Source organism: Perissodus microlepis, chromosome 11, assembly GCF_051167445.1.
Source record: "Perissodus microlepis isolate ML-2025 ecotype Zambia chromosome 11, ASM5116744v1, whole genome shotgun sequence".
Classification (NCBI taxonomy): Eukaryota; Metazoa; Chordata; class Actinopteri; order Cichliformes; family Cichlidae; genus Perissodus; species Perissodus microlepis.
Genome location: NC_140471.1, coordinates 32,975,089 through 32,990,125, shown reverse-complemented (window position 1 = coordinate 32,990,125; position 15,037 = coordinate 32,975,089). Strand labels below are relative to the sequence as shown.

The 15,037-nt window shown below is 39.8% G+C and overlaps 1 protein-coding gene across 1 annotated transcript in view; it reads right to left on the bottom strand.

Annotated features, from left to right (window-relative positions):
- znf385d (zinc finger protein 385D) overlaps positions 1-15,037 on the bottom strand; it is a 92,635-nt gene that overhangs the window by 50,598 nt on the left and 27,000 nt on the right. The gene's annotated exons all lie outside the window — the stretch shown is intronic.

Below are 15,037 nucleotides of genomic sequence, written 5' to 3'. Positions count from 1 at the left end.
GGATAGGCTCCAGCTTGAAACATTGCTGCTGCTTTCCCTACTTTCCATGTACCATACACATATGAAAGAGACCAGAAAAAAGCAAATTGCTCTTTCACTTTCAGCTCAACTCATTAAACCCCAAAAGCACTGTAAAAACAAAGCAGTGTGTGTTACTCTCTGGATATTGGAAATGCAGCTACTTTATTGTGAACTGCAATTCTTTAGTGTGTAGGCATAAGTGATATCAAGCTGTGCACAGATAATAACTGTTAGCACGATCAATTCTTTGTTCATTTGACAGAAGACAGAATACCAGTTCCCAAACCCCACAAATATGAGCAAATGCCCTTCAGCTGCACAGCGACTGCACTTTAGAACTTGCACAGCTTCGTGTTGCTTGTCTGTTTGGTGTGTGTGTGCCTCCCTCTGTGTGTTGACAGAGCTTTGGGGAATGAACAAACACATCTGCCTCTCTTATGAAAAAGTCTGAATAGGCACCACTTGGCTGGGGAAAGTGGAAAGGTGCCGGCTCCGCGTGGGAGGATTAACTAACACACCTCGACAATTGTGCTGCAGAAGGTGGGCACAGTGATGTTACACTGTCGCTTTCAGTGGAAGCTGTTCAGCTGAACTGAAGCATTACTTTAAAAGTATTTGTGTGCAGAGGTAGAAAAAGAAGCTTGATGTATTTTTTATTGGGATTAGAAAAAAAAAGAAAAAGACGAACAGCGGTGCCACAAAGTGGAACCAGGCAGTTGGCTTTTTTAAAAAAATTCAAATCTTTGGTCATCTTTAAAAAGTTTTACCTCTTATTGGTCTATACTGACAATGATTACTGACATTTTGATCTTCACCCATGTCAGCCATGGGCAGGCAGCAGGAGTCAGACAAACAACTTGAAAAGGACTAAAACAGGAAGGGCAGTAATTGTGTGCAGGTGACAGCAATGACTGGAACGTTACAGCAGCTTGGCAGCAACAATCTGGAAAAGACCGGCTAAAAACTGTGTCTCTGCTGGGACTCAACGAATGCCTAGTGGGTGGGCAGAGTAGCCGCAAGGTCAGCTGTTCTCAAGAGGAGGTAAACTCTCTGAGGGCAACTTGAGTATAGCTGACGTAAGACAGGCAATGGAAAATTCCAGGGAAGACACAGGAAAAGTGGGAGAAGAAAACTGCTGAACAAAAGAACGGAGGAGGAGTTCAGACATCATCCTGACAGAAATCCTGCTCTGATGATAGAGATCCCTCCAGGAACCTAGACACAGGATGAGCAGGTTCACACTGACCTAATGGTGAAGCAAATATTCTGGAGCAGAGTAAAGCACTTTGGAGCAGCGAATTACACTTCTGATTTCTAACGTAGTTCATGTGAATTATTTCCTATTGATTAAAACCCAAGACATTGTCTGGGAAGCACGATTTGTTGAAGCTTAGCCAGAGGCAACAGGCTCAGAGCAGAATCAGATGTGCTGCTTTAATGAAAGACTATTGTAATGGGAGTTTGGTGCTTTTAGTATAGTTTTATAAAGTCACCAAAACCACAACAGAGAAATGAAAAAACAAGTTTATACCCTAGAGTTGTGTGTTAAAAGATATGCCCTTAAGTAAACTGTGAGGTCATGATCCAAAGTTTTTCCTGGAAGAGAAAAGAACTGCAGTGAGTGACTGCAAATGCACAACAGTAAGCACGACTGGGCTGTCAACAGCGAAGAGAATGAATATGTGTTGCCTTATTTGACAGAAATCTTATCAGAAATGCTGTTTTTGTTCATTTGAAATGCAAATATTTGCATTATCCTAGAGGAAATGCAAACTCAGTCACCAAAAGTTAAGAATAAGAATAAGAAAACTGCAGTGGATTTTCCTTTGGCTCTAACTTACACGTCTTACAGATTTGTCCTGTCTGTATGCAGGACAAATTTGTAAGTATTGGGGAGACCAAGACTACGGACATAGAAATGTCAGGACTATCATGAAGCCTAATGCAAGAAGTGCTTCACAATTGCCATCTTGGTGGAGATCATTGTAATACTGAAAAGTACCGCTTATTACCCACTGTATGGCAAACAGAAGCAATATTCAAAGCAGTCACATTACTGTAACTGTATCTACTTGCATAGCTTTAAAATATTTAGCCTACAGACTGTCAAATTTGTTTAGATGCTGAGCAGACTGAGCATTCAAGGCAAAAATCTCTATTTTTCCATAAGATTTAACAACTATTCTAGTCATGACTAGATTTTAATTCTATTATGAAGTTAATATGTTTGACTCAAATGCCCTGATGACATGTTACACTGTAACAAGCGTGTATTCTAGAGAACATCAGTATTAGATGGGGTAATTACTGGTTCTCTTGTTCAGTGTGTCTTTTGCTGCGTCTCCCTCCCCCTTACCCCCAACCGCTCAGCCTGGTTCTCCCAGACAGTTCTTCCTGTTAACAGGGAGTTTTTCCTTGCCACTGTTGCCAAGTGCTTGCTCATAGGGGGTCATGTGCGGGTCATGTGCTCATTGGAGGTTTCTCTGTATTACAGCAGGGTTTTTAACTTAGTAGTATAAAGCACAGATGACCAGATGACCGCAAGACAAAAGAAAGGTTTAAACACAACCATCTAAAGTTTAGGTAGCAAATTAAAAAAAAAAAACTGCAGACCCAGGTCTTACATCAAAATCCATTTTGATTGCAGAGTACATGTAATAACACATGCTTGCTTTTACTTGGTCTGCCGTGCCTTTGTAAATATAGTTTGAGTTGTTTGTATTTTCATGAAATGTTTGTCTCAAATAGAGTTGAAATCGCTTATTATTGTCGCTTTGGCAATCAAAGTCCTGCAATAATAATACAAGAAAAATTGTACCAGCTGAGCTGCCACAGAAATGAGGGTGTCTCTGACAAATTACTCACTATTGTTCACAGACAATCAGCAGTATCACAAAGTAATCCTCAATCCACTGTAGCAATCATCAGTGAGGGGTGCAACTGTGTTTCATTATTATCATGATCAGACTCTGCAGTTACCTTTATTGTCTTTGAACATCCTGTTTTGGGTTAATGTGATTTTTTGATTAACTTACACTGCCCTTATTTACTTAATTTCAAACCAGGGGCACTCTAACTGTACACTATTAAATATCAGGGAATCAAAATTAGGGACAAGGTGGTAAACACAGGGGAACAGTTAGGATAGAGCCAAAAGGAAAGTGAATAATGGACTTTAAAAGTTCCCACACTTTCCCTGTTTCAGGCTTGTGTGTATTTACAGAGCGTCCCTAAGGGGTTTGAAACATTTAATGTTGCCTAAAGATGAATGTGACACTTTTAGTGTGTTTGGTTGTTTAAAAGTGCTTCCAGACTGGCTGGAAAACAAAATGCAAACAGTCTAAGGTGTGAGAAACCTAGGCAAAGTTGCTTTTCTTGTGTAGAAAAATACTTACATTTACACTGAAGTGTGCAGCTATTCTGAGTTCCACGACTTCTGATTATTCCGTGACAGAAGCAGAGAAGAGGGCAGACTAATAAAAGCTTTTCCATCTCCACCAGTATTCTCAGCAGGTAGAATGACCTAACACGCCTACTCAACAGATGGGAAACTGGAATATGTTATCAGCTTTAATGAAGAGTGTACTGACAGAAAATAAAAATAAAATTAAATGTTAGAAACACAAAGGCAGTTCTAACATTTCTGATATCAATAAAGAAACTCTTTAACATCCAGCAGCTACACAGCCCAGTCTACACTGGCCACTTCCATACATACACCTATTCAGCTGTATGTATTGAAGCACAATGAAGCACAATGTGGCTGATCAGCCACATGGTTTGAACTGGAAGAAAGGGGATTCAAGTAACTTGAACATGGATGGATGGAATGGTTGCCGACGCCAGAGTGGCTGGCCTAACTGTTTCCAAAAAAGCAGATCTACTGGGATTTTCCTGCACAACAATCTGTAGAATTTACAGAAAATGAACTTGAAAAAGTGAAAATATCCTACGTCAGGTCTCTAGGTGAAAATGCCTTGTTAATGTCAGAGGTCAGAGAATAAGCTTCAAGCTGACTGGAAGCTAACAGTAACTCACATAATGACTTATTACAACCAAGGTATGAAATCCAAACAACTTGAACCTCGAAACAGATGAGCTACAGCAGCAGAGCAGCTGAGAACAGAAAACTGAGGCTACAATTCACAATGTACTCGTCTTCTGATGGGTGCTTCCAGCAGGATAACATCTCATGTCACGAAGCTCAGGCTGGTTTCTTGAACATGACCATGATTTCACTGTCCTCAAACAATTTCCACAATCACCAGATCTCAAATGGACAGAGCACCTTTGGGATGTGGTGGAGAAGGAGAATTGCAAACCTGCTGCATCTTTGTGATGCTATCTTGTCAGTATGGACCAAAAGAAACCAAAATATTCTTAGGAATGTTTCCAGCATTAGCGGGAGATTGACAAATGGGCTGCGGCTGCAGTGGAGCGAATGCTGTACCTGTCCGTCGTGGTGAAGAGAGAGCTGAGTGTAAAAGTGAAGCTCTCAGTTTTTCGATCTACGTCCCTACCTCACCTGTGGTCACGAGCTGTGGTTAGTGACCGAAAGAACGAGATCGTGGATACAAGTGCCGGAAATGGCCTTCCTCCGAAGGGTGGCTGGCCTCTCCCTTAGAGATGGGGTGAGGAGTTCAGCCATCCAGGAGAGGCTCAAAGTAGAGCCGCTGCTACTCCACATCAAAAGAAGCCAGTTGAAGTGGTTCAGGCATCTGATAAGGTTGCCTCCTGGGCGCCCTCCCAGGTGAGGTGTTCTGGGCATGTCCCACCGGAAGGAGGCCCCAGGTCAGACCCAGGATATGCTAGAGAGATTATATCTCTTGGTTGACCTGGGAATGCCTTGGTCCAGGCAAGCTGGAGGAGGTGGCCGGTTAGAGGGAGGTCTGGGCTTTTCTGCTTAGGCTGCTGCCCCCGTGACCTGACCCCAGGTAAGCGGAGGAAGATGGATGGATGGATGGATGGATGGATGGATAGTTGCCATGACGAGTTACAGCAGTTTTGTAAGGACTTCTGAGCATTTTTTCTAGACGTCGAGTCTAAAACTAGTTCCTAAATGAAAATGGGATCATTTACATGATGTCTGTCTGATGTCCACAACGGAGTTTGTAGCTAGGACAAGTCTGTGTAACTTATATTTTTCTATAAAAAGGTATTCCATCATGAGGCATCCTTGAACCTGTGATTCTGCAAACCAGTATGGGGATCAATATATCAGCATATAACAAGTATATTGTTGACAGACAGACGAACGCTGTCATAGACTAATAAAGGAAACACACAAAAACACAGGTGCAAAGTGAACATCGTATTAAAAACCAAATTTTAATGAATTTGCTTCCATTATTGCAATAATATCAATATTTATTGATTTATAAGAGAGGGTCTCACTCAACTACTGTTGTAAGTAGAATTAACATTAACATCTACAGTGCAGTGTTTGCAAACAGTCTTGACTGGGAAGAAAATGTCAACGTTTCAAGCATGTTTGCTGAAGTGCATTAGTCGTGTAGGCAATGTCAAGCAGGTAAAAGAAAATAATGGCCGCTTTTTTTAACCAAAACACACTCGGTATTACGCAGTGAAATGTGAAGCCTGGCGAAGATCAGCCTGGAAACATTAAAACACTGTCTCTGCACTGCATTAACAGAGAAGGGACTCTCCTCAGCCTTTGCCCTGACACACTTTGTTGCTGAATTGGACAGAAAGACAGAGTTATGCAACTGTCTACCTTTGTACTGTAAATCTTGCCCAAGTTATTTGGAAAGAGAGAAGAAGATGACACAGGGATCTGGCGAGGCTCTCTGGCTCAGGAAACTCTACAGCAGAGAATCACACTCGCTGCAGCCCGCTGGGAAAGTGGAGCCTGTGCTGTGGAAAGCTAACGCCAGTTAAAAACATCTGGGCCATAAGAGAATGGGTGACCTCTTACTAGAAACACGCACTGGGCGAGAAACATGTTATTCCTCTTTCATTCTGGCGCAGATGCTGTGAAATGAATCCGCAGTGACGAGGCCACAAAAAGTAGCATAATCAGTGAAGATTTTTGTAGCTATTCGTGGAAATATCATTAATCATTGGGCATAACGTGGTGAAAAGGAGACTCAGGACTCTCTATCTGAATTTATTCTTCTGTGCTGTTCTTGGCTGGGCTATTAATTTATCAACAATTCTCTATCAAAAACCCCCCCGCCACTGCGCACGTATCTTTTTAAGAAATCCCCCTGTCATGTATCATTTAATTCCTCCCCACGCCGATGTGTACGGGGCTCGTCTGCAGAGAGCAGCTGCAATGCCAGAGCTAGGTTATTCCTTTGCTCCCTTCAACCACCCACGGAGCCACACACTCCACATGGACCACGCCTGCCAGAGACTGAAATGTTGCCGGAGCAAATGTACCACGACCCACATATAATCCACTTGCAAAGCACAAACACCCACACACCAAAGGCATATCACAGACTCTCATTCTAAAGCCTGCAGCAGTGTGCAGTGCACCATCTCCAGCTGCAGCAAATTCAGTGTCATCTTTCAAATCACTTCCTAAAGCTCTAATATGCAGTTTTTCCTCAGCTGGTCGACTTCCAGCACCAAAACCTGTCAATCATCCTGATGAGCTGTCTGCCTCGAAACAGCCTCTCGCCCCGGGCTGAGGTAACCGTAAAGCCACCACAGCCGATCAGTGAGCAGATGGCGAGCACAACCAATCTGCAATTAGAGAAAAAGAAATGTTTGCGGTGCTTTTTGAATAGGTCTTGCAGTCACGTAAACATCCCTAACAGGGTTGATAAAGCAAATTTAGGTGAATGTTGCAGGTTTAAGATTGCAAGCCTAATGTGAGATTAAACACGTCTATATTTAAGTTTAAGAAAAGCCTTTTCTGTTTCTTTCTCCTGTTTACAAAAAAAAGTAAATGTATTTTTCTTCCCCCCGGCGCTCTGTCTGTTGGTGTCTCCTTTCATTCCTCGGACTGTGTTTGATTTCTACTGATGTCTTTGTGTCAGGGGAGACGTCGGCAGAGTGTCGACAGCGAGGGAGAATAAGCAGGTCATTTGCTGGATGCTATCTGACAGCCCACAGAAGGCCTGTCCATCTCAAAGTTCAGCACAGCATCCGCCGCTGACGCTACCCCACTCAGCGCTGCCGGAAATTGTGACAGGACATGACAGTGATGAGCTGAGATGGCGGTCGACACTGGCTGACGTTTACAGCGGACGGCTGGTAAAAGGGTCAGAAACACACACTGAGTGCTGTCTTTTCTGGCTTTTCAAGGATTCAAATCCCATTACTCGCCGATATGGGTTTGTGTGTGACAGCAGTTAGTGCCAGTCAAATAGGCTGGATTTGAAATACACACACAGAGCATCACATAATCAATTATTTGACATTTTGGATTAATTTGTCCCTCTGAGTTGTTTTCAGGGAGATTATAATCACTTTGAAGCAGCAGTATGTCACATTTTTACTGATCTACACCATAAAATGGCTGCAATGGAACTGCAGGAGGCTGGTAAGTCAATACCAATAACTTAATAATGGCCCAGCAGGGAGATTCTTGCATTTAATGTAATGTTTTTGTCACTGTTCTCTGTGAGCAACAGCATTTGTATATGTACCTTTATGTTGGATTTGAATCCTCACAATTGAGATAAATGATTGTGTTGCATTTGTATGTTTTCATCTTTATTATGTTAAGACAGTTGAGAATTGGCATTGTTTTCACATGTGGTTCATTGCTCCCACCTGTGTCTTGTTATTCAGTCAGTCCTCCATTTGCATGTAGCCCTGTCTGTCTGTGTTCACTTATATAAAAAGGGATGTTTTGCAGGTCATCTGACTTGCATACAAAATGATCCCTATGACTGCCACCGATTCAGATGTTGATGATGTTGATAAAATGATTAAAAATATTTAAAGAACATAGAAATTTAACAGTAAAATGCAACACTGTTGCAAATAAAACAGAAGTTTAATGCTGCAGAAAATCATTATTCTGGTGAGTAGCTGCACAGAGCAATAAAATTAAGATTTTAGTTTAATTTTTTCTTTTCTTTTTTTTTTTTTTTTTAGCTCTGAATGCTCCTACTTCTGAGGTCTTTGCTGCACATTACAGCTCTGAAGTGACCAATCGTTTAAAATGCACACTTTAAATTTTATATTACTCTACAGTGCTTTTCCTCTCACACGTGCTCACTGTCCTCCGCTTTGTCTGCAGCGACTGTGTTGCTTCAGTCTCTGTTCCAATTTTGTTTTTAATCTCTTGATTTTTCTCCATAATATAGTTTCATCTTCCTCTGCACAATTACCCACTTTGTTGCCAGTACACTTCTCAATAACATTAGTGTGAATGCAGAGGGGAAACCCTGGTTTAACTTAGTGAGCGGATAACTAACTCTATGTCCCCGCTAATCCTGATCTCCAATGTTAGGGTAACTAAAAATTACCTGGAGTATATCAGCTTGCTTCAAAGTACAAGTACCAGCTGTATAAAATACAGAATTATGTGGAATAGATAGACTGCTAATAGGAAGTGCAGAGGACTGAGAGAAATACAAAACATAATGACCAGAACTTGAAGAAATCATATATGAACAATAGAAATAATAAAATAAAAGTATATTGAAACATATGAAACAAATGAAGGAAAAAGATAAGGAAAAATGCTAAAAGCTGTATTCGAACTCCATAAACCGCAGCTAAATTCCAAAAAGCTGATTTTGTTCATCTGGACTGAGGGTTTTCAAAATGCTACATCCAGATGAACAGAATCAACTTTTTGGGATTTTCTTACCTGGACGATTGAGCATGCATCAATACACCGAACAGCCAAAATATAAGGCCAGTGTCTCCAGGTGTAGTGCACAGAGGCGCTCTTTAAGAGAGCAGCTCGCTGTAGCTCAATGATGAGAAGCCTCAGCAAGGGCAGAGAACAAACTGGTAATTACATTAAGAAGTCCACAGTGCCTCACAGCCTAACTGCACCTGTGCGACTCAGTTTAGTAGATTTGTTGCTGGAGGTGAGTCTTTCCAATTGTGTGTGTGTGTGTGTGCACAATTGTATTCGTGTGTGTGTGTGTGTGTGTGAGAGAGAGAGAGAGAGAGGAGTACTCACAACCACAGAAAACTGAAGGCTGTGAGTGGTAGTCACTTTACTTTAGTCAGCCATAAAGTGTGCAGATAAGCTGAGGCTGCAGTAAAGAAGTTACTGAAAGGGAAGAGAGCCGTTATAAACAGGACCGCGGCTCCCAGCTGCACCTGATTGTTTACCATAACATCATGTGAACATAATGTGATCATTTCTTTTATTTTAATTTGCATGATTATCATTAGTATGGGTATAATACAATACCCCATTACAAATGACAAACACACACAGAGCACATATAAACAAAAAGTTTTTTTCTTTCCACATTTTTTCTGTGAAACTGATACTTTGTTAACACAAACGTATGTTTGTAAGCTTTATTTCAGATGTGTTGCAGTTCTGGCTGATTTACACCAGTAGAGCACGTCTCTATTTTGCTTTATCATCTTGTAAGCAAAAAACAAAATGCTGGTTTACTATGCAGTATAACTCAGACCTTTTCATTATGCATGTGGATGTATATACATAATTTATGTGAGCAAACAAATTACAGATTGCAGCTTAGAAGTTCTTATAGGTGGAAATCTGCTCTCTGTGCACAGCAGCATTCCTGGTTTTCAAATCCACCGACTCTGGACAGAAAAAGAATCGACTCTTCTGACATTACAGGCTCAATATTCCATACATGAACATTTTGGATTTAGTGCGTAATATTAAAATACCTGATTATGGCTTGGACAACATCACTGTCCTAGAAACTGGAGCTCAACAGACAGGACTGGATCTGAATCTGCACTGTCCCAAGTTTTTGTGGTTAATGCTTTTTTTTGTTTTTTTTAAAAAAAGAACACACATCATGTATTAACACATGAGGATTGTTAAATCTTAATAGCTATAGCTTGATGTTATTGCTATTTTCACTATATTTGTAGCAGTTGTAGATGTGGATTCTTTAAAGTGATCTATATGCATATTCTTTAAGCAGCAAGATAGCACATAACTGCCCAATCCCACATACACAGTGCATACATAACAGAGGACAGGAGCTCTATGCACACAGTGTGCTGTATTTTAAATATGTTTATATGTTTAACATGGTGTTTAAACATGATACAGAGAGGGAGAGAGAATGACTGGTTAATGAGGTCTAAATGCTCTGTTCACCATCATTCAACTCACTTACTATTCACTAAAGTGGAAAGAATGACCTGTCAAACCTAATTCTTTTCTCTATGTGTCTCCCAATTACATCCAGCACCTGACCCAGTCCGTTACTTCATCATCAGACAACACTGTAGATTGCTGCGACACAGAAAGGACTCCACCACAGGCACTCATAAAAAAAATCAAAACAAAACAAAGGTTAAGCACCTAAAAATAATCTTGTTTGGTAAATTAATTAAAATGTGTAAATAGACATATTAAGTGGCATCATTTTTCTTTATCTTCCAGTCATTTCTCATCCACGGGCATGCCCATTATCATTAGGTATGCATAAGGGAAATAGAAATGTGGTGAAGAAAGGACATGCTTTGCAGAGAAAATGAATAAGCAATTAAATGTGAGTGACTGGAGACAAAAATATATATTTTTTTATTTTATTATTTTTTATTATTAAAATGGAACACTAAAGAGACACGATAACCTTTTACTATATGTTTTGAAAACATAAAATTTATAAATATAGCAATTGCTGAGAAGGAGCAGAAAAAGTTGCTCACACAGCTAGTGGGTAACAGACGGCCAAACCTGCAGAAGAAACTCCACCAAACTAAGCAAGCTAACTGACAAAATAGTCCAGTAGCTTCTCACTCCAAAACAGAGCAATAGACAATGAGACTTTAGACCATTACACACCAAACATGTTTCTTTTTTGAGGAAAAATTTGTCCTCAAAAACAAACTGAAAAAAATTGAAGATTAAGCCATGATCAGCTGCTCCTCATGTTTCTAAACAAGAAAATTTAAGAAATTGAGAATCTGGGTCCATCCTATTCTCAAAGGAAAACAGCAGCAGGGAGAATTTCATGGTTTAATCCAGGCAGAGAAATCATTTGCTCGGAGCAGCATCTATGCGTGTTTAGTGCCATTGCGCGTTTTGAGGTATGGGCAGGCTTGTTGCCAAATGCAGTGATCTGATTGGTCAGATCTCTTTATTTAGGTGCAATACATCGGAAAAGTCGAGCATGGTGGAAAAAAACATATCCCCAAAGTTTGATTCTGTTCATCTGGACGTAGCTTTTTCAGTGGGAGAAACGTTTCGTCGCTCATCCAAGTGACTTCTTCAGTCTCAGCTGACTGCAGGTTTCCACAATCTTATAAACAGTACATTTTTGCATAATGACCGAAACTAGCACCACTGAAGGAACAATGGGCTGGGAGGTCAGTTCCTTCATCATTAATATGCAAATTCTCATGATCATTGATCAACAACCACTGACCAATGGCCATGAGTACCATTCACAGAGTTGGGGAATGGCTGCAATCACAGCATTTTACGTGTCTGGTATGTAAAGGACTTTGCACCAATGTACGCACAAGCCAGGCCACACTGCAGACCTGCAGTACTGTTTGTACTGACCAGAGCCGGCTTGGGTTTTCTCCCAAATAATACAGACACTTGGTCAAAAGTGGGGGGGTCAAAATGGGGTCAAAATGGACAATATTTGACCCCACCTGATTCACAAACTCCTCCATGTGTCTAAGTATAATCAGCCATTCCAAACTAAAGTCATCCCTTACTTGCCTTTCATCAAATAACATCTGTGTTACTATGTTTGATTATCAGAGCATTTACTATAGATCTGTGCCTACTGGGTGGTGGTCATTCGTTTAACAGGCTACTGTTTGCATAAGTTTACATGGCTCCCTACAGAGACTGACTTTGGCAGTTTGACTTTGTCCAGTGTCACCGTAGTGTTTCTGTTAAAGATGTCACTTGCCCACTGCACTATGTTCCATTAACTTCCCCGACTTGTTAAATGAAGTAAAAAGAGCACTATTAAAATGATCTTATTTATAATTTAATAACAAAAAAGCAGAGAGTTTTGCATGCTTTCATTCTTTAGATTAAAGTTATCTTTGTTCCTCCCAATTATGTGGAAGGCCGGGTGGCTGTAATGTTTCTGCCCGCATGTTTCTGCTGTATACATGCTCCATTTACTTATGCGAGCAATTATGTGAAGTCTAATGAATATAATGACTCCAACATATATTCACTATAGATAGATAAAAGGGGGGGAAAAGAACAATTTCATTGTTGAGGGCTTCACTGAGCAGGAAAATTCACACTTTGAATAATATTCATAAAAGCCACGTTCTGCCTTGATACTCTTTGTACATATTCTGATGGGATTAAACGGGTTACTAAAAATCGATTTGATCTTGTTAAAACTTTAAGCTTCCCTCTTTAAAGCCTTTGGGGAAAGTCTGTTTCCACTTGATGATTATATTTGTTTACCTGCTTTTCATTTGAGTGGAGGCTCTTCAGACAGTAAAATCTCAACAAAGTGAGTAAAATGTAATTTTCCACATTTGTTCTGCAAGTCAAATTGATTAAAATGGATTAACAGAAGTACAAGTAACTAAAAGTTCACTTCTTCCAATGAACTCATCACAGTTTTTAAAGCAAAGTTCCTTATTGATGGGATTTAAGCAGTGCAATTATGGAAAAGAAAGGCTCTTTGTGAGTGGATGAGTTTTACACTGAAGGCCGAGCACTGCACTCTCTTTGGTTTCACTCTCCAAGACATATTGTTGCTTTTTCTTTGTTTTTGCTTGAACATATCTCCACCTTCCATTACTTCAGCTTTTTTCTCCATTTTTCGCTAACCCTGAACCTCGTTTTTTTCTGCACTCTTTTTCTTCCTCCCTGCATTTTCTTTGCAGTTCTCTCTGACAGACATGGTGTTATTCAGCAGGTATGTATGTTCCTTTCACATTTTCCCATTGCTCTTCCCCACTGACCCCTCTCAAACCACTGGCCATCATCAGGATGAAATATTGAACTGGGCAAGCTCTCAGCAGGCATTTGGCAGCCTCACACTCCCTCGTGAGTCCAGGTGAGATGAAATATAAAAATGTAACACCATAACCACTTCTGCGCCAAGTCCTCCCACAGCCTTCAGCCATTACATCCCATTCAGTATTATCACAGTGTTCTAGATTTCGTCTCTTGTGGCTATTTAAAGTAATTATGTTTGAATTTGGTTTTATTAGAGCTTTATTTGTATTTCTCTTTGGCCAACAAGCCGACGAGCTTCCCTATCTTTTAAATCAAAGCTTTTAAAAACGATTTCCATGTAAACAATATAAGTGTGATTTATTTTTTTTCTAATTTTTGGGCAACATTACTGCATTATGAGAAAACAAAAACCTTTGTTTCTGTGCAGGTTCTGCAGGATCAATACTTAATCTTGGTCCTTGAATCAACGAAGGTCCTACTTTCATCTGCACATGACTTTTTAAACCTATAATCTTTCAGCACTGAGCTTTACGGGTCAAACAATTGGGTGGGCTAACATGTTGGCATTTTGATTGTTCACAGATTTGAGTTTTTGTAGAAAAATATTAAATGCTCCAACGTACTTTCAAGAAATACTAATGGCATGGCTCCACCTCTTCTTTAAGGCTTTGTTGTACTGCCTTTAACTACATGTCTACAAATATCATAATTTCTTTGCACAGAAGCCTCCACAATTTAATTTAATTGCATGTTTAGTATACTACAAAAAATGTGATTGTGTTTATCATTGATTGTCAGCTGATGGATTTTGCTCAAATTACTGAAACATCATATAGGGCTACTAGACCTTTTTTTAAGAAGACCAGACAAATTCCAAAATTGTCTTCATTTAAATCTTTTTCACCAGTTTTTGCTTTTTTACCATTAGACACAAACACACCTGTATCATGAGTAAAATTCTGGATTTAATAGCAATGGCATCTCAGACAGCCAATGTGAAGAAAACTACAAACATAAAATGTTCAATATTTATCACTGAGATATATTTATTCAGTACCACCACAGTACCGATATGTAAATATGAAACATCTGTTAAAATATGTGGGCAGGGCTAGCTGCCATTTCAGTTTTGGAGCCTGACTAACACTGCACTGTATTTTGGGGCTGAAAGCGAGACCAAAAATCTTTAAATACACATTCATCACATATAATACTGCACGGACACATGTATGTATATAAGGAAAGGTTTCATTCTCAAAGAACAGTGAACTGTCTACAAGCTAGTAAGCAGCTTACATGAAGATACCACTGACTCTGCACTGTCCTCAGCTGTGGTGCTTCTTTAGCACATTTGCTTCAGAGCTGACAGTATCATAAACAGTTAGAGACACTCTTCAACAAACTATGTTACTATTCAGTTCAAGTCAATTTTATTTATGTAGACCAGATTCACAACAACGATCACCTCAAAGCACTTCCTACTACTACTAAGTGACCCTAATAAAAAAGCAAAAGCACAGACTTTATAGTCACCGGGACATGACTCTCGGTTTATGTACGCACATTTTAAAGTCTTGAGTTTATCATTTTCTCTGTCGACGTCGTTTTATAAACCCTGCCTGTAAATGTGTCTTTTTTTTTTGAGTAAAGCTGTAAATTTTAGGGGAATACAATTTCAGTCCAGATGCAATTTTTAAATAAAAAAATGAAAACCTTATTGGTCCATATCAGCTAACATATATGCTAATACTGAAAAGTCAACGATGGAAAATTATTGTCCAAAATCATCAGCTATGGATATACCAGATATGCTTTATTGAAAAAGTGTTGCACTAAGACTGTCACTGAAAAAAACTGTATGAAGACGAAGTAGAATAAGTGCGTACTCAAAAACTGCATGTATTTACCTTGTAATATGCATCTTATTAAGCTAAAGAAAAGTGCAGCGTCAGGACAATGAAAGTC